The sequence below is a fragment of the Apis florea genome, unplaced genomic scaffold, assembly GCF_048593485.1.
Source record: "Apis florea isolate Af1SG1 unplaced genomic scaffold, ASM4859348v1 contig_3774_pilon, whole genome shotgun sequence".
Lineage (NCBI taxonomy): Eukaryota > Metazoa > Arthropoda > Insecta > Hymenoptera > Apidae > Apis > Apis florea.
The window spans coordinates 64365-90382 of record NW_028256847.1 but is presented as its reverse complement, the minus strand read 5'-3'; the positions used below and the strand labels follow the sequence as shown (position 1 = coordinate 90382).

The 26018-nt window shown below is 41.6% G+C and overlaps 1 protein-coding gene across 12 annotated transcripts in view; it reads left to right on the top strand.

The window, feature by feature from the left end:
• The window catches only part of smash (smallish), a 112214-nt gene that overhangs the window by 38509 nt on the left and 47687 nt on the right, over positions 1 to 26018 (top strand). For 8 of the 12 annotated variants that reach the window (XM_086915383.1, XM_086915393.1, XM_086915387.1 and 5 more), the window contains exon 1: positions 18591 to 18967. The exons of the other annotated variants lie outside the window; for them this stretch is intronic. The gene's annotated coding sequence lies outside the window, so the exon portion shown is untranslated. Of the gene's footprint in view, positions 1 to 18590; positions 18968 to 26018 lie in introns of those variants that run through there. 12 annotated transcript variants of the gene reach the window in all.

Genomic DNA, 26018 nt, shown 5'->3' with positions numbered 1-26018 from the left:
AAAGCTTTTGCAAAAGCTTTCTGACAATTTTCTTAAAATCGAACGAGCTTTCGAACGAGCTTTCGAAAATTTCTTTTCTTAGCCGAATAATCGTCTTGGCTTCTGTTAGACAGTTTTTGATGGAGAGAGAGAAAAAAAAAAGAAACCTGGATCAAGATCAAGGCTTATTCGGGCGTAAGAAGAATCGCAGATGTTATCTATCCGAGGACACGTGTATGCACTTTTGTAACGTCCCAGATGCTCGTTTCCAAGTTATGCCATATGGCGGAGCGAGCGTTATCGGTGATCTCGATGATTTCTCTGGATCCAGAATAGCAGGATCCTGCGCACAAGGAGGGAGGATCTGTACTCGGTGACTCGCCTCGTCCTTGAACTCGTCCTCAACAAGGCCTGCCTTCCTTTCTACGGTATTCGAGCCTCTTGTTCTTTCTCGCCTCTCTCCAATCTTATCTCCGCGTTCATTTGCATTCGAATAAGCGCGCCCCTCGTGTCTAACAACGGGTAGCTATATAATTGCTCCTTTCGAGATGGTTTTTTTTTTCTTTTTTTTTTTTTGAACAAAGAATAGTTTCTTTTCAAAAGAATAATTGGTTAATTAATACAACGATGGGATGCGATTTCTTTTTCCATCTAACATTTAATTTCTCTCGAAGAACGAGAATTTTTAGAAAGAAGAATTATTTACTTTTCCACTTAAATCGATAACGAAGAATTAATTAAGCGATTATTCGTAACGTTATGTGAATAATATCGCGATAGAAAAAAAAAAAAGAAAAAAAGATCGTAAGAAGTATATGAGCGGTGCATTCCTGCCGACCCTTCGAGACGTTTAATCGAGTTGCAGCTGCGTTAAATCCAGACCTACCGGAATAAGCCAATTATTATAGCGTACATGGGAGAATTTAAGTCGTTGCTCGAGTTAAATACTTTACAAGAGTCACGCCGCGCTCGTGAAACCGGTGAAATCGTTTAATAAACGCAAGGAAAGGAGCGCCGTTTCATCGAATGAAACCTCGCGCGTATAAATTCTCCGATTAATTATCGGCTTAAGATTATTTCCACAACTTGATAAATGAACTTGACAAAGAGACTAAAAGAATAATACAAATTATGCATCATTCAACTTTCGCTATTTCCTGAATACGGAGAAAAATTCTTTGTCCTTGCCTCGTCGAATGTTTCATCATTCCTGTCTCACGCGTTCCACTCGCCTCGAATTTGAATAGGCGAACCAGGTGCGAACAATCGAAGCCACGATCAATTAGCGGGCAGGTTGCGAAATCCAGATACGAATTATAACAGTCTGAGCCGGCTCTCCCCCAATTAAATGCCAACACACGTGCGAAAGGTTGAAACCAAACCTTAAACCCGTGGAAATGGAATTTCCAACCGTTCGAACCCGGGCTCCCGTTAATAATCGCGAAGGTAAGAAAATGCAGAAAAATTCGATTCGAGCAGCGCGTCCGTACGCGTAAAAATACGGCCGAGGAATTTCTGTGCGCCGGCAAGGACGGCGATAAATCATATAATATCTGTAAACGGTGCTTGTAAGACGCGAGAGGGGTCCGCCTCTCTTTGCTCTTTCGTGTATAATACGCGAGAGGAGCGGAACACGAGCGGTCGTATGTCCGATCCTAACCACGTATTACGTGGAACACGTGTACTCGAGGAGGAGGCGAGGGAGAGGAGAGGAGAGGAGTCGTGAGGCGCTACCGGATGTGCAGCAACTACTGGCGGAGGATGGTTGGAATAATGCGAGTTTGGATCGTTCGAGACGAAAGTAGGGTTGTTTTTTCCACGTAAGAAGCAGGTCGAAGAAATTTTGTGATTAAATGAAAAGGTTGGTTTCTTTTTGAAACAATTTTTAATTTTTAGCTATTTCTTCTCCATCTTGTTTCACTCTTGAAACGCGGCTTTCAATTATCAATATTCGACAAGATTGGATGCTCGTGCGAGCAAATAAATTCAGAAAAAAACGAGAACGTTTGAAATTTATGTATACGTTTGGCCTGCAATTATCGTGGATTATTTTGTATTGAGGATATAAGAGATGGAAAGAAGGAACTTTTGATATATACTCGATCGACATAGGATAGAAACTTGGAGGCAGGTAAACGCGGCCGAGGCGGGTTCAGAAGGAAGAGCTGGCAACTGGTCATTAACAGGTTTCACGAGCGAGGATGTGGCTAGACAAGCCGTGCATTTTTTTCCCCTCCTTTCGATCCTTTTTTCCTTTTCTTTTCTTTTTCAAATTGAGAGGAAAAAGGAAACGAACTCGTTTCCTCCTCGTGGCTGCCACTCGCTGCCACCCCATATACGTATATAGTTAAATGAAAATTTCACTCGACGGATAATCGAAGTTGCGTTAAGAAGATGGACAGAGAAACGAAAATTACCGCCTGAAATCTAAACGTCTTAAGATATTTCGAAAGTATATTCGATTTATCGCGAAATTCTCGAACGAGGCTATTAAGCGTCTTTACCGCAAGCGTGTTACCATCTTTCCTTGTTAAAACAGGCGATATTCGTCTTACACGCATGACGTGGAAAAATGAAACTCACTATAATTACACAAAATAATTTATATATCGTATAAATATCAATCTCACGGCTCGAGTTAAGATGAAACGTAGCTTTATCGATATTTATTAGAAATCGCTCTCTGCTAAATTTAATTTCTCGAATCGAAATAACATCTCCTTCGATCTCCTCGTCCTCGTCCCCTTTATTAAACAAAGATTAAACATTCCCTCCACGGTAAATGATTGGATACATTTCATCCTATCCGACTCGTTATTATATAAATAAATAAAAAAAAAAACACGTGTCTTGAACTGGTTCGACACTCGAGCGAACAAAAGTTGGCAAGAAAACCGTGCCTCGTCCCGTGGCGCGCGTCGAAACGAGTTTTCGCGTGATGGGAAACGCTCACCTTGCGGATCCTCCTCCTCCTCCTCCTCCTCCTCGAGGACCTCACAGACGCGGCGTGGCTGGAATCCTCCCGGCGAGGAACGACACGAGTGCCCGCTCCCAGAGACGTGAAAACGTGAGCGGAAAGCCCGTTGCTGTGTTCTGGAAGAAGGGGGCGCAGAACGAAACGGCTAATGGCCGCACCGTGAGAAGCGATCGATCGATCGATCCGAGATTGAGGCAAGAAATGATTTATTAAGTCGGATGGCGTGTAAACAACAAGGAGGAGGACTCGCTTGAGGGCGCAGGTGAAGGCAGACGATAATTGCCACGCTGTTTGCCGAATCCATTAACCGTCTTTGCTTAATCGCGTATTTTTGCATAGCCGATTCTCGACCAGCTGATGACGGTGGTGAGATGTCGATTATTCGAGGAAAACGAATACCGTCAAAAATTCAGATGTAGAGATCTTTAAGATCTCGGAAATATCCCTTCTCTTATTTTCCTTGTCCAATGATAAATCTTTCTTGTTAAGGCGCAGAGAGAGAGAGAGAGAGAAATTAAAAATTGTCGCCGAAAATAATGTTATAAATCGAGGGAGTTTGGTAATAATGCAAACGAACGAGGAGGGGGCTCGTCCTCTCCCTTTAATCCTTTTTTTCTCTCGGCCAATTTATCGGGCGCCCCTGTTGAACGGCCTTGCCGGAGTGGAAGGACGATCGAAACGACTCCCGGAATGCATCCGCTCGTGACCTTCTTCTCGGATGCACCGGTACCGAGGCGGTGATGCATACATGCACCTGCAACGGGTTTCGGCGTAACCGGTCGTAGACTTTAGGACTTTCACCCGGTCGATCGACGTGCAACGATCCCGGCAAAAGCAAACTGACGTCTTAACGGGACGATAACGCGCGCCAACTCGTCCACGAAATGGTGGATGTTGCGATGATCCTGTGATGGAACGACAGCGAGGAGAGAAAACGGGAAGATGTCTTTATTCTTATTTCGGATAATCGGCAGATTGGCTGGTTTTAGCATGTGAACGTAGGTAAAGAAGAAAAGCTAGAAATCGTGTCTCTGTGTACGTAACGTGGTTGAGGATTGTGTGATAAATTTGGCTTGGATCGGGGTGTAGTTACATTCGTTAAGTGTTTATTTGTATGGCGATACGTTAGTTAAAAATGGTTAAATGGATATATTGCAGTATCTCTACGTAACGTTCTTTTTTTTTTTTATAGTATATTCGTGAAAACGAGAAGGTAAAAGGTATTTTTAAAGGAATTACGGAATTATTCAAGGGTTGGAAAAAATTCTTTCAAGCGCATTTTCACATCGGTTGAAAACTTTATTCCTAACAGATAGACGTGAACTAGCTTAACTCAACCGGCTGTGAGTCGATACCTTATACGTGCAGCTGACGCGATTACTGGATTTTCTCCTAATACGGATTTCTACGCTTAGCATCGTCTCGTAAACTCCCACTGGTGTTGTGGCCGCAGTCACAGCTGGTCGGGAAAGATCTGGTTTCTCCGCGGTTGAGAAAACGAAAAACTTCCAGGAAGGAAGGTTCATACATTTTCATACAAAAATGATCTTTTTTAACGATTATATATTCGGATTCGTACGAAACGAATTCGCGAATCAATCACCAAACGTGTAAAATATTCCGTCCTGATGATGCACACAATTTCTCTGACGATGGTAAATTATTCGAATTGCAAGAATGGAATTCGTTACATCAATGCGAATTGAAAACATAAACACGCGATTTGCAGATTCCAAACAATGTTCTTTTCCCCAAATTCGATCCCGAAGCGAAAGATTATTTTTCCGCCAAATATAACGATCCCTCCCCTGAAATTCCTGAGGTTTACCACGATTCAATTGCCTCGAGAAATATTCGGCTAAGGTTTATTTTGAAAGCACTCGCCGATGGCAGTAACTGTCCATGGCGACTATTTGGTGAAGCCCACGGTTCTATTTCGGGGAATTCCAAAACTTTGGTATTCGCGTGTTCCCGGATACAGAGGGAAAACGGGCTCGCAGCTGTCACGGTCAATGCGGTAGGTCAGTTGTTAAAAATATCATTCGTAAATACGCGTGTCAATCCATTTTTAAAAGATTCGAGACGTTTCTTTTTTGTTTCACTATTTCAATCGATCCGTTACTTTGTTTTCTTTACCAGCCAAATATTGAAACAATCGTAAAACAAAATGTTATCCATACTATTATTATTCATCATTTATTATTCATCCTTTCACGTTTATCTCGAGAAATTCTCGAATTCTCAACTAATACAAGTCATTTTTCGATAAATTAACCGGTTAAACGTAATTCTTTCAAAAATGGGAACAATGTCACTTCGAATAAAATCGTTTATTCTATCTGTATCGATTTTGCGCGTCAAATCAGTTCGAAGGTGATCTGAGAAGCAATTCGCGCATTGTCACGCGTGAATTCGTTTAATTTCGGCCCGGAAATCCCGCATGGCTGGTCTCGACCATATTCAAAAGGCCCAACAGCTTGAGCAGCTGATGGGTCACGGTACGAGAATAGTCGGGCGATAGTTATTTCGGGTCCCTTTATTCCTCTACCGTGGTTGCTCAGGCGGGATCGTTACTGGGGAGCTTCGGTTTAGACGAGGATTTGTTGTTTCTCGCCTACACGCGAGAGTTTTCACGGAAAAGGCCGCTTTGAAAGGCTTCGATCCGCCGTTATAAAACGCCACCCGGCACCTCTTCAAAGCTCGACCCATTTTCCGTGGAATGGAAAGCCGGCCGGAAACTTAACTCCTTTGCCGCCCACCCTATCTGTTTATTCGATTATAATCGAAGCCTCGTCGTGGATCGGACGCATCTGCGCATCCGTGTTGCTGTTGATTATTGTGCGCGTTTCTTCTCGTGGCCCCTTTTTTCGAATGAATGGATATAATAATGGAAGATCGATTATAGATATTTCAAGGTGAAAAATCGAGAGAGAGTAAATAATATATATTGGATATATTCGTCTCTCTAGCTCTTCTCGATCTATTTGTTCGCCGATAAATGTACGAGCACTTTCGAATCTGTGTCGTCTCTTGCCGAGGCCCTTCTCGAGACTTCATAGAAACGCTGCTTTTGAAACGCATTCGATGAATAGAAGAAGGAGCGCCTTGGTACAATTCTTGTGTACAAAAGGCGTGTACGAGGCGGCTCTTTTCAGGTACACGTTTTCTGGTACCAGGTTCAAACCTGGTTCTGGAAGGATCATCCTTCCGTATTATTTTCTATTCTCGTGGCGTGCTTTGTCCGCCGTTGAAGAGGAAGTACATTTTCCACGCTTGATCCATCCAGTAATATCGTGCGAGCAAGTCGTTCACGATGATTTCCATCGAGCGAAATACAATTCGTTCTCGCGTTATTTCCTTTTCTCTTACTTAACAATTATTTCCAATATTATAGAAGAGTCGAAAGTTGTGCGAGGAAAAAGATTTATCTTCTAAAGTATTGTCTTTATCAAGTATTATAAATCGTAATATTTTTGAGAATAATTCGTTTCGTATTCTATTTTTATATTACTTTAGTTTCGGTTTGAATTATAACAATGAAGTATTGAAGTAGATGAAACAAATAGTTAATATACTTTCATTTTACTTACATTGCATCGCGTTATGATTCTCAATTTTTTTCATGTTTTACGTTTTAATTTTTAATTTAATGTCACGCGATATCGCGTAACGAAATTAATTAAAATTCCACGGGGAGGAGGGCTGAAATCACGGAAGTGGAAGGTATTTCCGTCACCTAGCACGCACATGCGATTACGCTCGCACGCCCCTTCTCAGTCGAAATTATATTAATCCGTGGAAATTCACCAGCGCCTCGATCGATTTGCCACTCCCTTCTATCCGTTCCATGAGAACCCATCTTGAAAATTCGTGTTTTTTAAAAAAAATCCCGAAAGCTGGTCGCGAACAACCTTTCATTAAAAGAAGATGGACGTGCGCGAGCCGATCGAAGAAAATTATTAGACGCCGACATTTAATCCCATTTCCGAGCCATATTATAATCTCGATCATTAAGACTCGATTTCACGCGGAATATGTTACGCTTCCACGATTCTTATTTTTTTTTTTTTTCCTCATTAAAATCGCGAAAGTGAAACTTCCTTCGTTTCCTTTAATTCAACCTTTCGTATTCCATTTATCGATCGATTAAACTCACACTCTTGCCAAAATAAAATCCCAAATTCAACAAATTCCATTCGTAATCGTCGTTCGAATCGATCAAATTAATCGTCTAAAACGAGTGATGAGCGATGACCTGTTATCCGAGGACACGATCGGAAAAATCAAGATTCGTATACGAAAATTTTAATCTAACCTTTCATATTCCATTTATCGATCGATCCTTAAATCATCCTTCCCATAAAATAAAATCCCAAATTCAACAAATTCCATTCGTAACCATCGTTCGAATCGATTAAATTAATCGTCTAAACGACTGATGAGCTTCCGCGATCGATCGTTCGTGAGATCGGCCACCACGTGGGTGTGTTGTTGGAGAAATCGGCAGCAAAGGTGCAAACCGATTGCATCGATCCACGTTAATAGCGGCACGTAACGCGTCCATTCGCGCACACATCCCCGGTGTGGATAAGGCCATTATCGTGGCCGGCCTCTCCTTGCGAGTCGTTAGAAAGTCGGTTTGTTGCCGTTAATGAAATAATCGATAATAAATCGTGCGCCCGTTTTATCCGGCGCGCTTTTAGAAGAATTTTATCGATCAACATTTCCACCTTCGAACGAGAATTAAGAATGAATTAGATGTGTTGCAAACATCGAAACACCATTTTTTGCCGAAACTGGTGGATGCTTGTTGCGCCAAATTAATAATAAATTGGAATTTGAATAACTATTTGAACCACACTTTTTTTTACATACGCGACTATTTTTGATATCATATCTTCTAATCGAGTTTTATCGTTTCCGCTCACGAAGTTTCAAGTTTACGATATTATTTCCACCGATTTTTCTCGAGGTATCGAGGCGAGGCGATCGACACGAAATCGATTTCAATTTCTATAAAGGCGAGCCGCGATGCTCGACGGCCGTTTCACCGAGATTCGCCAAGAAGATGTTTCCCATCGGTCTGCCGGGATGCAATCACAATATCTGACGCGGCTAAACTGCAATTTCGTGATCGTTGGAATAATTCACGGCGTGTTGTTGTGTATGCGTGTGCAGCCACCAAAGGGAGGATACCTCGTTTCGCATCGTATACACATATCGAAACATGCATAATAAGACGTGGGCTGCAGTCTCTCACGTGTTGGAGGGGCTTCCGTGGATCGACACGATCCAGCCTTTCGCGATTCGTTGCTTCGTGTCGATCGAAGATCTATGTATATTATCAGTATGTACAACGTGAATATGATAATTCGAATTGCCTCTTTGTTGCACGGGAAAAATGTTTCGATGTTCGCGATATATCTAATTCGTAATTTATACATTTTCTTCGAATTATAGATTTTACACTTGTATCCTTCTTTTCTTTCATCTTTATTTCGTAATTTCGTTCATCTCTCGTTCTTTCTCGCGATCTTGGTGAATCCGAAATCTTATCTTTACAGAGAATCGTGTAATATAATGTGATGGGATATCTTGGAGGGTCGGCTGGACCAAGGATTATATTTGTACATGGAAACACAATTTTAAGGAATAATAAAGCCATTATGAGGCCTGGATATAGTGCGTGACAGGTGTAACATTGGTGGGCGTGTATAAGAGGGAATATTTTCACGCGAAAATACGATTTAACAGGATGGAGGCGTTAGCCACTTACTTAGATAGCAATACGGAAGCGGCTAATTATATAATACTATTTCGAATGTGAGTTTAACTGAGTTCTTTTTTTTCTTTCTCCAACAAGATTTAAGATTACATAAAAATGTATATATATATATATATATATATATATTGTATTTTTCTAATCCTAACTTTAAATTTTTAATCACTCGTACACAATAACTTTTAACGCGATTATCGAGATTAATCGAAGCGAAGAAAGAAATCAATTTTCCTTTTTTTTTTTATTTACAATCAGATTGCGTTCGCGTTTAAAAATAAACGGGTATACACTTTCGATCGGTATTTTACAGACTTTCCAAGCCCCCCCCCCCCCCCTCATTTCTCATTCGAACGCGCAGGTTGCACGAATGTTGCGCAACGAGTTGAATTAATTAACAGGATATGTAAGTTCCCTTGAACGTTAAATGCACGCGTCATCGCGGTTTGATACGAGCGAATTGGCGAACTTGGTCGGTCTTCTGCGGACGGGTGGAGAAATCGGTACACATAGGCGAACAACGGTGAAAGCGGCTTAATTAACGGCATAGGTCGCGCAAAACAAAATTCGCCTAGAAAGCGAAAGATGACACGCTTTATTTTCACGGGACGCTACCCTGAATTTCCTTCCGGCGCCGCTTCTTTTGCATAAACCGTGATTAGAGATAGATTCAGACCGAAGATTCTCGTTTCCCTCGATTTGGTTTACTTTCTACTAGTTTTTTTCAAGCTTTTTCTCGCTCTCAACGCGTTCTCGAAAATTTAAAAGAGAGAACGTTTCGTGAGAGAAGCGATAGCGATCGAAGTTTCGATTTTGAGGTTAAATTTGGCGGCATCTTTTTACACGTAAAATTAAAATAGATTTTTGGTAACACGGTTGAAAAATAGTTGAAACGGTTGCGAAACTTCGTTCAAACTGGGCTCGTCGGCCTATCTCGGTCGAATTACGTTAATTATACACGTCAACCGCGCCTTTCTGGAATCAGGAACTGTTTAAAAACCGTCAGAAAATTACGCGATAATTAAAGAGCCTCCTTTTCCAGATACCCGTCGTGCATACTTTCTCCAATAAAAGTGTTGACTATGCTCGTTCACTACGATCGTTAACTCGATCTAGTTACTTATTTCAGACAAATTAAGTTGTAGGTCAATTTTATCGATTCGGACTACTTTTGTGGAAACGATCTTATTCGTTCGTGACAAACGTCTATTAAACAGTGAAATTTAAAGAAATGCTTGTACAAGTAATTGGAGGAGATATCGGTTTCCATTTCGAGTTGAACTTTCAACTGTGTGTGATCGATTTCAAGATATTGCTACATTTACTCGATTAACATTATTGCACAACGTTGATCAACCCTTCTGCCTGTTCATGGCCCAAAATTTTCATCGATGCAACGGAAAACAATGCATAGAAGCATCTCACCGTTGAAAGTAAACAATACATCATTGTTCCAAACAAATTCAAACGTCGGAGTGTCTCGAAAACCCTTAATTATCAGGCTTATTTGCAACAAGCTCTCCTTGAGGCCAATCCTTGTTGTGCGCGACTCCGAGCACCGAATTCCTCCCTCAGCCTGCTTTGCCTCGATGTCTTGTTTACTCTTGCTTCGAGATCACGGCCCCTGGAAGAAGAACGGAATGAAAAAGCGAGTCAACGACATCGGGGAACGGAGGTTGCCGCTCCGATCGTAAAAGGATTTAGTGCCGGTTCTGGGACGAGGTCGTTCCCGGAGATGACGTAGTAAAATTTACAGCGGGCGTACGGCCGTGAAGGCCTTCTTCCGATCTCCTTGCCTCTGATACCTTTCCGCTCTCTGGAACCAGATCTGGAAAAATGGCTTCGTTGCCTGCGAGACGTGTACGGCGAGCGTTTAAATTTGATTTATCATCCCTGGAAGTTTCGAGATTAAAATTGTTACGTACAGTTGAAGTGTGTTTTTGTAATCGGATCACGCATAAAGTAGAAACGATTTCTATTGCGACTATAGTCGTCTCTGCACACGAAGATCGGAGCTATCTTTCTCTGGAAACAGCGTAGCATCGATATTTTTTTTTTCAACAAACATGGTAAACGCGGATAGAATCGATATTCTTAAAACGAGATTTTATATTTCAATAATTGCATGGTGGCGACGAGGGAAACGGAATGGAAGAATCTAAAAGGATCGTTTTCACTTTCGCGAATGATAAGTTGGGTTTTTTTTATTTGAGAAAAAAGAAGAAAGGAAACGATGGAGGAGAGATAAGAAATCGGTAGCCGCCCTCGAACAAGTCTGCCTTGCCCTCGGCCTGCAACTGCAACCACGGCGGCAGACGCGGTCGTTACGGCATTAACGCGTAAGTGCATAAGTGTGGACCGTGGTCGAGATAGAGCCGCTCGTTCCACCAGAGGAGTCTAGAAAACCGGGAGAGAGAAGGTTGCAGAGAAGGCTGTAAAACGATGCAAACGGCCGGGGTGAATGCACTTCTTCTCCTCTTCTCTCTCTCAACTTGGATGCGCCGTGACTCCGAGCCGGAACGAATGTCGCAGCCGGTGTCGAAGCCTCGATGTAACGTGGATACCCCCGAGGCTTTTAGGAAGCCCCTTTGACACTCCTTTCGTCACGATTTTTCCCCTCTTCTTCCCATTCCAGAATTACACTCCCCGTTTCCTCCTCCGTTTCCACGCGATAATATTACGAACCTGATTAAGTTTCGATACGATCTCGGCCGATTGTTTTTCTTTTTCCAGACTTCAATTAAGAGATTTTGAAGAGATGTAATCGGATTGAAACGGATTCCGAGAAGTTGCGAGACGTTAGAAGTCGATAGTCGATAAATGCGAGGCTCGCGCGTGTTGGCCTATTCGATTGATGTTAAATTCCGTGTAAGCCATAAGTGAGAGCAGTAAGCGCGGATACACTTTGGATGATAAAATTTATCTCGCACGTTTAGAAATTGAACGTTTAGTGCGATGGCGAACGTATACTTTGAGGCGAAGTACAATTCGAAATAGCAGTGTGTTACAGCATCATATTTCACAGGGATTTACGCGATATTCACTATTTGGTCGCTCGTATCAACGGTTTACACGTTGATGGGATTTGTTCCTTTTCATTCCTCGGCGCCGTGATTTTGTGGTTTACAGCTTAATGGCACGATAAACGAGCATTAAAGGGATCCGCGCAATATTTGGACAGATAAATTACGCATTACGCGCGTAATTTTTTTTTTTTTTTTTTTTCAAAGGCGCATCGACTCCACCTTAATGTAGTTGTGCAACAAGCTACTCTATCCCCCGTAATCCGTAATAAGCGAATCGAAGTCGATAAAGATTGCGCGTAACACACTCTTGTCGAATAAACTTGCCGGCTGTTTTCTACTCGCGATAATCGTAAAATTGTCAAGCAATTCTATCGATATTTCTTCTAATTAATGGATAGATAAATCGATAAAACGAATCGTGTAACACGGATAATATCGTTCCATAATTTAGTTCAATAATTGATTGGAGCGTCAGCGAGGAAGGGAATAGAAAGTTGTGGAAAACAATTGTAGAAAATGAGGGAAAATGGATCCTGGCTTGATCTCAATTTGATCTTCTGGCTTAAAGGATCGCTTAAAAGAAACTCGCGCTCGTGGGAAATGGAAAAAAATTATTCGCGATCTACGATCTGATCCGTGGGAGTAAAAAGTAAAGTAAAAAGATAAAAATTTGCGGGATAGGATAAAGAATACTCTACAATCCCCAAACAATCGACTTTGCTTGTCAGCATCACGATTTACAAATCGCATCTATCTCGTAAATTGTATAATTGAAAACAAAAATTGGATGTCCATATTGAAACGTCATCGTCGACGATTCAACGTAAAATAATTACAACAACAACGATCCTCCAGGCTATCGAGCGAGGAAAATAAAATCGCAGGCAATAAAGAAGTCGTCACGTCGTCTGGGGATTGGATTTAAAGCTGGGAATTTGCATTTCGCGATTCCCAAGGAAACTCGGTTGGAGATAATTAAGATTCCCGCGGCGCCGCGTTAATTTTCGACAACAACATCCGCGTGATTCGTTCGCTATGATGCAAATTTCGGAAAGACGAGACTCTCTCTCTCTCTCTCTTGTGACACGAACTTTACTGAGAGAGAGACACTGGTTCCACTCGCGTCTTCTCACGAGGCTCGCCGCATATCTTATCCAACGAGCAAGGTGAACGAGGTAAATTTACGATCTTCTATCCGTTTCTATTGAAAGAACGCAGGCTGCACGAGGCCGAGCGCGCTCAACCACGTTGTGCTTTCTGATTTCTGAGGTGAGTAGAGACGGATGGTGATCGCAGAGTTACCATTCTTTTCAACGCGTTGGTGTCGATCGTTGCTACGAATAGGTGAAGAATTTCAAATTGTGTCGTACTTTCGAGCGGATCGAATTCCAATTACGGTAAAGCAAACGTTGAAACGAACAGAGATGAAGGATACTCGCATCTTTTCAATTCACCAAACATCGCAATAATCTCGAAATAATCCGACGAATAATTCCACGAAATTCGTAAAGGCGTATAAATCGCTCACAGTGTGCCATTCAGTGTGATCCGTCGAAAGGCTCCTTAAGTTCTCGACAATGAAACTCGCCTGTTCAACGATAATATCCGCACGAAAATCGGTGGAAACAATGCCCTCGTTGACGATCGATCTTTCGTTTCCCTTGCAAACGAGGCGTGTAAAATTCTTGTCCGGAACGTGTGCAAGGTGTTTGGAGACACGCGAACAATGGGAGGCGCAGAGTCTGGTTGCGCAACAGAAGAGGGAGGGAGGAGAGAGGCGGGTTATTTCGTGGCATTCCTCGCGGTTCCGCGACAATGGAGCGTTACGTTGTCACCGGGTCACGAGACGACGTCCTGTCTCATGAGCACAATGACGAGCCGAGGAATTCGACGAGGAGCAAATAGACGCGGCTCCCTGGCGGATCTCCCACGAGAGAGCGGCCACCTCGAATATCTCCCTGCAACTGACGGATGACACTGCCGTTATTTTTCACTCTGTTGCAAATTTTCAAGCTGTTTTCCTTTTTTTTTTTCTTTTTTTTTTTTGGATGATCACGATTTTTCGTTCATTCCTTTTATTAATTCATTGTGCGCGAGTATCGATCCTGAAAAATCACGACGATGCCTGACAATTTCTGCTGTCGAGCGCTAAGACAGTCGGTGAACAGTAATAATAATCCAGAGTCCAGGTCGAGTCGCAATTGCGCGATTAACCTCTGCGTCCCACGCGGGAAAAAAGGCGGTTTCCAAAGCGGTAGAAAGGGGATTCAATCGTACTCCTCTCCGCCGTTGATCGGCCGTAATTGAGTAATCGTCGTCTCCTACGCGTCGCACGCCCACCAAGGCGACGAGGGCAAAGGAAAGTGTTTCGAAAGAGGGCATAATTGCGAGCGGCGCGTTAATTGGATCGCCGCGATTGCCACCTGGTCATCGGCCCGCTTTGTCGGCGGTGTAATAACGCGTAACAGATGTCGGATAAGGGTTGCTATTCCCACTGATTCGTGTGTTTCCATCTTTTTCTATCTTCTCCTCCTTCCTGGAGAAAATCGGACGACGCCGTTTGATAATAGATCAGATTTAACAATGGCGGGTGGATCCCATCGAGTTGGATATTCAAAATTTTTACAATCATACAGACGAACGTGTATCGTGTATCAAGTCTGGAATAAATAGATGGCCAACTTTATTTATTCACGGATACACTCGAGAGAATGTTCACGTGGACGTTTTACCAAACAAAGCGATATACGATAACGCGGTATGAAAGCAGCACTTCACTGGCCACTTCAACCTCTCCAGAACCACCTCTTCCCATAAACCCGCAACAACATAAACAACCGTATTTCTTAACCCGTATTTCAACGACATCGCTTCTCTCTATCGCAATATCCACTTAACATCGTCGTCGTAGCATTCGCCCTCTCCACTTAGAAGGGAGATTAGAAGCGAAGCGTAAACGCCTCGGTCGGTATCGCCGAGCAGAGGAAACGTTAATTTCCCCCAAATAGTTTGGCGAGTGTGCCAGATGACGGCCGTATACATGCACGCGTATATACACGCGGAATTCCACGGGCCACCACGATTTCCTGGTTCAAGTGCAACTGTCGAATATACGCGTGTATATATACATTCCACGGGCTTCCAAGGAATTTAGACGACACGGAAAACGAGCCGACGTTTCGTTGCATATCGTTGCCGCGTATTTATGCGCGGCGCATTTATTACGCGCGCCGACGTTCCTCCATCTAATAACCCCGCAATACACGCTCGTGCGCATGCGCCCGTGGCCCGTTACTCTTCTCCCCACTCCTCGTGCGTTTCGCGCCCGTGTCACGTGTTTCTCATTTTCAATTGTGGCCGCCCTCCACGATCCTCTCCACTTCCTCGATTCGAAACAGTTCCACGTCCGTGTAATTAATGCCACGGGTGACTGTCACGCGCGGGGGAGAGGGAAATTGAACTCGCGAAAGATTGGCCGCCGGCAGCGGGGATCATTTGTTGTAACTCGAGCGTGTAACGCCACGGGATATTGATTGCGATCCCGTATTTTATTCGCTCGAAGAGAGAGAGAGAGAGGAGGAGGAGAGAATCGTTTCGAGGTGCACCATGTTCGGAGGATACGTCTTTCAGGGTGCTCGATTAAAACGTTAGAAATTAGGACGGAAGTAAGGCGGGCGAGGCGAGATTGATAATGAGTTGGTTGAAAAAGTGGCTCGATTCGAGGAATGCTTATCGAGAGTACTAAGCACTAATTCACCAGTCATAAATCATCGAGCTGATTACTTGCGCAGACGGTTTGCCGCCGAGCATATCTAATTTCCAAGTATTTCTAAGTCTTCTTAGAATTCTTGGAATCGATATTCATCGATATTTCGTCCACGCCCAAGAAATGGAAGATTTATCGAAGATTTCGCGGTATTATATATATATATTTGAAAAACGAAAAAAAGAACATCATCGTCATCGTTCGAAATCCTCGTTCGATCGTTTGAGAATCGTGTCGCGCTTTGTATACCGTTAAAATTCTCATATATATATATATATATATGCACATATATCGTTTCATGAAACAGCTTGAAATAGCTAAACCCGGTATTTAAAAATCGAACGGTATTCCCGCAGCCGTGTACTCATTAACCGTACAATGCTCGCTCGTGGAAGTGCACAATGATGTCGACAGGTAACGTTTTCACATCATTTCTCTCCTTGCTTCTCTATTTTCCTCCCCGTGCACCACTCTCGTGTCGCTCGCCTTGTTCCACCGTCGTTAATTGTTGTCGCGGATGTCGGTCGGACATGGATTTCGCATAACGAGATTTCGCCGCGTGCAACGAACGGATGGATCCGATCGCTACGAAATAATAGCGAAAATATCCGTTTGGCGAGGAGCAGTTGTTGTCGCTGCATCGATCACGTTAAGGTTAATTATTAAAATTTAATATCGGGATTATTAAATTAGGCTGGCGTACACAATCGGAGGGAGAAACGTGAAACCGTTTCTGACACACGAGCCAACTAACGGCACTTGTTTCGTTACATATTGTACGCAATTTCTCTTCTCCGCCCGTCTCTTTTCCACTCTCGTCCCGAGTGTCACGAGTCTCTCGCCTCCTCTCTCTCCCTTGAGAGAGGAACGCATCTCGTTTCCTCCCAAGCTTGTCACCTCTAATTATTACAAAGGAGATATCGCTCGCCCAGAGAGTTTACCGTTGCGCGGGGGGACGATTTATGCGTTTCGTGAATTTTCAAATAATAAGATAAAAAGCTCGCGAAATATTCGACGAGATTCGTCGAATCGGAGAAATCATAAGGTCTGGAATGTTGTGTCTCGGAAGTTCGATTTCGCAACTCGGAGAACGGCGGGGAATTTTCGTCCATGAATTTAAAATTCCAGCATCGTTCTCGGTTTCCGCTTCCTCCCAAAATCAAAATGGACGATATATATTTCGTATTACGCGCGTGCGTGTTACACGTTTTGTTCCTGCAACAAGGATATTGGCTCGGATTTCAGGTCGTTTCAATCGACTCAATTCGCGGCGATTTTGATTTATCGAAAAATCGAACGTTCGATCGTGCATTCGATTCGTTTTTACAATATTAGCTTCGAGAAGTTTTCTGTCGTACGAAACTCGTTGAAACTCGGTTCGACCGGTCGCTCGGTTTCGTGGCGCATAATAAAACGAAGCGGCCAGGTATTGAGTAACGGTGTAATCGAAAGAAAATTGTACGGGTTTGGTTTTGTACAAACGTGTGCGTGGATGTACGTGGAGTTATTTCGTAAATGGTTGATAACGTTGAATGTTGTTCAAGTAAAAGTTGTCTTACGAAGAGAAATTTTAATGTTCGAGAGAAATCTAATCATCATTTACATTTTTTTTCTTTTCTTTCTTTTTTTTTTTTCGTTATACAGCGTCGATATACGTAATTACGTGTTACTTACTTCTCTCTATACCCAGTGGCTCGCGTTTAATGAAGGTTGGATGGCGTTGCTTTTTCCAACCGAGCGTATTCTTTTCGAGCGAATTTTTAATGCTTCGCAACAATTTTGCTCGATTTTATCGTTCGCTCCATATTTCGATTCGTCCACAAATACCGGCGAAATAAAATCTCCAACGCGAATGGACCGATAAATTGAAACGCGATTCCATCCTCGAAATTACGCGGCACGCTTGCGTAACGGCGATCCCGCGATTAATTCGTTCCACGGGATCGTCGAAAGATTTGGAAACTTTAATCGCGCAGTTTGATCCGGTTTACATCGTCCTCGATCACGATCGCGATCCTTTTATCCTATATATATATAATTCCCCGACAGTGTCTGGTTTCTGTAACACGCGTGCATCACGTGGAAAATATTTTTCAACGTCATCTTTCACGATATCGTCGTTTATTCTGTCGCTTCCTGTTCTTTTCACCAATTTGCTCGCACTCGCGTCACTCGTCGACGCGAGTTCCACGCGCTCGTTTATTTATTGGGCGATTTATTGGGCGTTGTTTCTTCTCTCTCTCTCTCTCTCTCTCTCTCTCTCTCTCTCTCTCTCTCTCTCTCTCTCGTGGAGAAGAAGAGAAGACAGGTTGCTCGAACGTGGTGGATGGAAGACGGCCGTTTTCACGGGAATATAAGTATAAAGTAGTAGGTTTCGTAAGTTTTGCGAGATTATGGAAGATGAGGTAAATCTTGGAGACGGTTTCGGGATGATTATCTTGGAACGGAATCACGGGGAGGGGAGCGGGTGTTGACGATGAGTCGTGAACAACGGGGGTGTTGTACGTGCATATTTTATGCCCGTCGGGATTTATCGTTCGGAGAAAGTGTACGGGATGTGTGTTTCACGGGTAGTTTGTCGGCTGTGAGTTAGGGTACGAGGCTAAGGTACGATCGGTGGCATTAAATTTTAAACGGCGACATTGACACGCGTGGAAATTAATTTGGCCAGCTGATGATATACAAAGCTTCTTATGTTGAAATTTCGATTTCGAATGTTGCGAATTTACTTACGGACAGTTGAAGTTGAATTAAACAAAATTGTCAAAGTAATTATCGAGGTGTGTGTTCGAGTGAAATCTAAAAGAAAAAAAAAAAAAAAAAGTCTAGGATTGAATATTATTAAAAAATTCAGTGACAAATTTTTTTCTCTCGAATTGTAAAGAAAAATCGACGTGAATAAAAGTGATAATGTTAATCGCGTGACACGTAGCAAATATTTACACGTAGAATTGATGAAATCGTCGAGTGAAGGTTCGTGCTATAGTAACCGTCACTGCGCAGTCGCGAGCCTGGAAGAGAGGGGAGAAATACGTGAAATACGAAATACATAATTAATTCCTCAGTCATCGGCCGTCCTTTGTCGGTGTAGTATCGTCGCCGTTGTCGTTTTGTTTTCGCTCGCGTTCGCGCGCCATCGAAACATTCTATCTTTTGCGCGCGTGTGTATATATATATATATATCGAAAAATAATATCAGTGCGATCGTTGACTCGATTTCAAATATTGATTATGATCGAAAAAAAATTTCATTTCGATAAGTGTTTTTAAGTAAAACGCGCGCTTATCTCGTGGAAATTTTTTAAATTTTTGAACGTGAACGTGATAGAAGAAGAAAGAAATTTTTGGAAATTTTCGATCCTGGTGTTGAAAGTGGTGTTCGTTTTTTGGAGTTTGGAGCGCGATACGAGGAAAGCGTGGACACGTAGAGTGTTAGAAACGTGAGTATTCGTCGAATATTAAATATTCCCGATATATGTCGATATATACTTTGTAATTGTTTTAAAATTTGATCCATTTCGAAATTATTATTATTATCATTATTATTATCATCATCATCATCATCATCATCATTTATCTTAATTACAACGAATAAACGAACAAATTTATTTTCCATCGCATAATCAAATGCGAGTCAAATTGCGTGCTTATCTCTGGAAATACAGTAACGCGCAATTACAATATACGACCACAAGCACAATTATCTGAAACGAATATTTTTCAAACGAACGTAACATGCCGAACGTAATTAAACAAAGTATACGAAAACAAATAAGAAAATTATTACCTTACAAATTCGATAACAACGTAATACATTTCGTACATACAAAACCCTATAAATTATCATTTCCTTGTGTTCTTTACAATTTAATTTCCCCATCAAATTTATATTTCGATTACTCTCTCCTTCTACAATTCATTCTCACCGCGCCGAATTTTTCCCATCTTATACGCTGAAATATCTCGATTTCGATCCAATTTCAATTTTCTCTCCGTCGTATATCATTACGCCTCTTATCTAATCTCCCATACCTGTTCCGAATATATGCCCGGAGATAAAGGAATCGAGAAAAACCAGTTGGGGTTCAATATTTAAAATCGCAGCTGGGATCATTAATCGTTATATTCGCATAAAATTAACGCCTACCACGAGAAACGAACGACGAAAATGTCGTGATACGGTATTTCTTTATTTCTTTCTTTCTTTCTTTCTTTCTGGTCAATCGCCATTCATTTATTCTCACGCAATGCTCGGCTCTCGCAGTTGTTTGATCGAGAAACAACTATCCCCTGGTTTCTGCACGTTACATTAGACTCGAGCGTACAAGCACGGCCTTTCCACCCGCTATTAACCGCGATACACACTCCTTTTCGTCGCACGCGCCGCGTGTGGTACGCTCGTGACCGGCTATTTCGTAAATTGGATTAACGGTCGTGCAGCTCGGATAATTGACCCGGCTCGTAATTCGTACCTTCGTTTCTCCTCGCCCTTTGCTCTTATCCTTCGTCATTCCGGAATATTCCATTCCGTTTTTGGAACGGTGGAGGAAATATTTCGCTTTTAAACACCCGATGGATCGAGTGAGTAGTTGTCGGAGAGATCACGACTTCAATTCGATCGTTATTGTATACGTAAAAATCTTGTATCAAAAATGGATCGTTTAAGAGCGTTTCATTGGTTAAACGAATCGAAACCTTCTTCTTCACTCGCGATTTTTCGTACACGAAAAACAGGATAGAAATTCGCGGTGATTGATACCCGGTTGTTTAAAATTCGGCGGCTGCCTTTCAGATCCCGTTTCGCCTGGCGCTACCCGATGACGCAGCTCAACCGTGCCGCGTTTCGAAAGGTCGAAAGGTATCCGAGTATTTATCCGGTGAACGCTTGTCCAGCCTAATAATTCGCTCGAGAATTGATAGATCGAATTCGCGCTCACTTTTGTCAAGTATTGCGACACTTTTCTTCTCGAAATCCTCCCGAAATTTTCCAATAAATTTTAATGCATCGGATGAATAAATTTCCAAGAATAAATTTATGATTTAATCAAAGTGGTTAGAAATTTTCGACGCTGCCCATTAAAATCGGCGGTAATTAAAATCTCCGTGGATTGTGAGATGCAAATGGGAAATTATTACCGTCTGCAGAGAGTATAAGTGTAAATGTTTTAATATATCCATGGTATTATTTAGAGAATCGTAGAGGATAAGGCGCAAAAGTTGATACGTAAAAATAACGAGCTTGTTTATGTTATTGAAAAAGAAGAGGGAGATTATCTTTGTTATTATACTCTCGTAACTTTTAAATTGCTTACAACGTAACATTTAAATAAACCTTAATTTTTGTTCAGAATCTTGGAAAAGATTCGGATTATTATCGAGGGATAAATCTACTGGATTAAGTAAAAAATATATATACGCATTTCTAATCAGTTTTCGATTCGTATCTTGTGTCGAAACACTGCACAAAAGTCCAGTTACTACGAATTGCGCAACCGATATTTCCCTTTCCGTATAGAGAATAAAAATTCCTCCTCCCCGTTTTGAATTACAACACGTCGGCGGAGAAACGGTGTTAATATTGACAGAGCCAGTTTCGACCGAGAATACAGCTCGTTACGTGACTCTAATAAAGGGATTCTGTCACGTAGATTCCTGTCTACACGTTCCTGTTTCTTTTCCACAACTATCGCACCGAACGAACCAACCTTTTCGATTCATTGTTACGCGGTATACTTTTTTCTTTTTTTCACTGTGTTATTAAAAAACTCGGTGGAAATAATTGTAGTGTCGGTTACGTAAGATCATTGACAGACCGAACACCGTCCTCGCGGTATAAATTGTTTTGATTTCCTTCGAATATCGTGTAAAAGGAGAATGAAGAAAATTACGTTTTCAAATATAAAAATCACAATGCGTCTCTTCGACGTTCGACATTCGATAAGTGTTTTTTTTTTTGTTTGTCTTTGAATTCACAGCTGATTCATAGCTGGATTTTGAAATCGTGATCGTAGAGACAGTTGAATCGGGGAGGGATACGCTTGTATCGTAGGCAAAATACACGGTTAACAACGTGTCTTTTCGTCTAGTCGGTGTTTACGTAACAACCGGTTGCGATTTCTTTTCCGGGTGCCAGCCAGCTGACCGAATCGTGGACGTCACTGGTCCCAGAGGAAATGTCGTAACGGTGGCTTTGTCAACATTTCAATGCTGGATAAATAAATCGATGAATAATCGGCTCAAAATTCGAATCGACCGGCGACAAAGATATTCTGAGAGTAAGTTTCTTTGTTCTTACGAACACGATAAATCGAACTTTATTTCGTCGCGCGTTTGACCTTGTAGAAATGCAAATTTTTCACGAAATACGCGTTATTCATCGAGGTCGTCAAGTTGGACGATGATTCACTTGCAATCTCGCGAGAGACATTATATGGAATATGTGTCCTTTTTTATTTGAAACACGATTGCAAGCCGTTATATAATCTTATTTGTTGTTTTCAACAAGTGAAATAATAGGTGGCAAGCTACAATCGTTATTAGTTACGTGAACCCATGACGTTGCCCTTTTCAACCACCGACGACACTTTTATTCTTCTATAAAATTAATGAAAAGTCATTCGTTTTATATAATAAAGTGATTCCGCAATAATCGGAAGATTGTTAAAAAATTTGGCAAGAGAAAGTGTAGATAGGGATAAAGATGTTGATAATTGTTGCAGCACGATTATCTTGCATCGCTCTTTACATGCATTTAATTTAATAATAAAAAATTGACTGCATCGCAACAAATCATCGTAATGAAACTGTAACGAAAGTGCGGCAAGAAAAGAGACGAATCAGAGAGGTTAAGATCGTAAGACGACGTAGCAGGATCTCGACTCCTCGCAGCCGGTCGTCCTTGCATCGTGAATGAAAGATGCAAGAGCTCCACCTACGTCTGTTTTCTTGCCTGTGAAATGTCACGCGGAGAAAGGCCAAGATACGTCGACCCGCACCTGTCTACGACTCAACATTCGACCCCCTTCTTCGATACTTTTTTTATTTATACCCGAATTTAAATTACCTACTGTCATTAACAAGGGCTATTTGGATTTTCAAAGTTGCAAGCAGTCCAGTCGATCGCAAGTGAAACGTACCGCGATAAAATTTGCACGAAATCCTCCCATTTTCTATTTTCTTACCATGTTTTCTAACTGTCCGTCGTTGAAAGATAATAAAAGTGATGTCATCGATCTATACCTATGCAAATCTCTTTGTCCCTGTTCCAAGGTCGTTTCGTCGTAATGCGACGTTGGCAAGGCACGTGCACTTGCCACGTGTGTGGATTTTTTAACAACGTGTAAGAGATTTCAAATTTTTGCATCGTTCAATTCTCTGACCGACTTTTTATTCATTTCTTTTTCGCTCGTAAAACGGATCTCGGCCATTCCTTTCATACCCTTCGAATACCTTGAACACGAAATTATCCACGCACGAATCGAATATCCTTTCGACGTAATGACGTCATACGTTTCTCCCGCGATGACTTAATTGTTTGATTGATATCGCGTTCGGGATGATGGAGTTGGCCTGAATTATAATCGACGTTTCAAAGTATCGCGCAAATATTTACATTAGAAGCGTCGATAGCGAATAAAGAACGATCCGCAGAATGTAATGTCGTCTCGGAAATTCGACCGAGGCAAGAATGTGCGCGTAAGTTGAACAATTGTAACTCATCGAAAATGTATATATTGTTTCGATACATTCTTACGATAATTTCGTTGTTACTTTAAAACGCGAAGGATCGTTAGATCGTTAGTGTCCTAATAGAGTAACGGAATGGATGGTGAGGTTTATTTTTATCTTTGCCAACAGTGGCGACGGTAATATGAATGAAATGAGACGATAGGCAGTCTGCCAAAGTCGGCGGCTAATTATAGCCAACGGGGGTGGAGCTGGAAGGGTTCGATCGTGGAAAGTCCCCGCCCAGGGAACGTCGTTTCCAACGTTCCGCTCGATTAATTGAAATTTATCACGAACGTCTTAATTTGCCTCATATTTTCGTGTAATTATCGGTCACGTGTGAAGCGTGTGTAACATTTTCGGCTTTTCAAATATAAATTTCCCAGCCCTGTCCCGGGCCTTAAATTTCACGTACCATGCGGCAGGCGATATGTTCATTTTCATCGATGGTTAACGAGGAAATTTATCAAATATTCTTCTCTATATATATATCGGTCAAAAGTTTGATCCATAATTATTATTATTATCGGGCAGCAATAAGGGATGTTCGAGATCAAAGATTTTCATGTTATCAAGTAGTAATTGACAAGGAAATTTAACAAATATTCCTTCGATATATCGATCAAAATTATTGTATCATTGAGTAATAATAAGGAATGTTTGCAATTCGAGATTAAAGATTTTCATGTTATCAATATTAACAAGGAAATTTATCAAATATCCTTTCGATATATCGATCAAAATTATTGTATCATTGAGTAATAATAAGGAATGTTTGCAATTCGAGATTAAAGATTTTCATGTTATATAATAATAATTGAGGAAATTTATCAAATATCCCTTCGACATATCGATCAAAATTATTATTATTATGCAATAATAAGGGATGTTATCAATAATAATAAACAAGGAAATTTCGATATATCGATTCGAATCGTTGGAATTCTTCCCTTACTACACTGCTCGATAATAATCCTCCAACAAGCCGTTGTACGTCAGTTTCACACGATGAGTGAACGGAGAAGAAAGACGGCCTCGTCTCGAGCTTAAAAAGCATTATCTCGACGCGACACCGGTTTTGATCCGGATGAATTCGTCTCTGCTCGATCCGTGACACGTTCTCAAGGTCCGGGTCGCGCGGAAAAAATGGCGGGACGAGGAGGACGAGGCGAAGAGGTTGGCATATGGCGAGCACGTGTTTCCGTGCATTACCCTAGACCGAAATACGGGTATAAGAGGATCGTGTGCGCGTACGCACGATGTATTTCTGGCGTGTTAGCACGCGTGTTCCACCCTGAATCCTCGAACCTTCGCCTCGAACCTGAGGGGGGTCGTAAAGATGGTTGATATTTCTCTTCGGGAATATCCTTTGTGGCCACCGGCGAGCTCGAGCTCGCTGCGATCGCCACTCACCGGATAAATGGATCTCTGTCTTCTATAATTATCATTGGCTTCTTCTCTGGGGGGGATTTCGACACGGGGCCGAAATTCGAGAAGGATTATTTTTCTCGCTTCTTTCCCTACTTTTAGACCCTCCTCGTCGATCGATCTTTTTCCTTTTCTTTTAATTTTGGAGAGAGAGAGAGAGAGAGAGAGAGTTAATCGTTGGAGGGGTCGTAGATTCGAGTGAAGTGAAGAGTTGTAAATAAATTCGAGAAATGGAGAAACTTTGGAAAGTTTAAGAAATGTGATGTGCTATAAGTTGTTGCTATAAGTAGACGAATATTATCGGTCAATTAATGCGCGATGTTACGATGAATAACTCACGGATTTGAAGGGAATTGCACGATATGCCGATATTACACCGTGGTGGCGTCCAGTTCAACTTAGATTTTCACAAGATAATCCCCGATAATTTGAATTGCAAAAGTGTATCAAGTTTAATAAAATGTTTTGCTTGTATATAAATAGACGGAATTGTACAAGATGCAAATTAAATCTTGCAAACAATCTAAAAGCGAAATCTTGGAAGATTACGATCAACGAATCAGCGAGGATATTTAATTGTTTCAAGACACTTTTGAAAGTCGATCGATGCGAGAAGAACGGGTCACGTTTGAACAAGGTAACGAAACAATCGATCGTCGGTGTTTTTTCCTTTCCCCCTTAATTACGCGTATACAAAGATGGTAGAATAGGAGGCGGAATTCCATAAATGTCGCGTATTCCGTCGAGACAATTGGGCAATTATATAGAACAATGTGGCGTGCGTTTAATTGATAGTAATTTCACTCGAACAAGTTGGGATCGGTTTAAAATATCTTTTCAACCGTGGAAAGAAAAAACTATTTTCTAGGCAATTCGAAAGTCCGTTGTCGGTCCAAGTTTCTCCTAATTGAGAAGTTCGGTTTGGAAAAAGAAAAAAAGTGAACACGGTTTCAGGATTATTCCTCGGTGAAATTCGATCGAAGCGAAAGTGCAACTTTTCGTGCTTAGATAACGATTACGCGGAATAATAATGTTATGCGACGAAGAGATAGATGATTTTCAAATATTCTTCCAATATTTTCTCGCCCCATATTTATTGTTTTTGCAAATATTGTTAATTGGATGACTTTTCTCGAAAAGAAAAATGCATATGTATTGTGTTCAATCAAAACATTAAGAAAACGGGATCTCTCTCTCTTTTATCCAATCGTTCAATCTTGAACACTCTACTTCTTCTTTCTTTTACTTCTCGAAACTTATTATTAAGAAACGTGTCGTTTTTAAATATCTGAAAGAAAGAAAAAACGAAATCAAAACGACGCATAAAAATTGCAACCT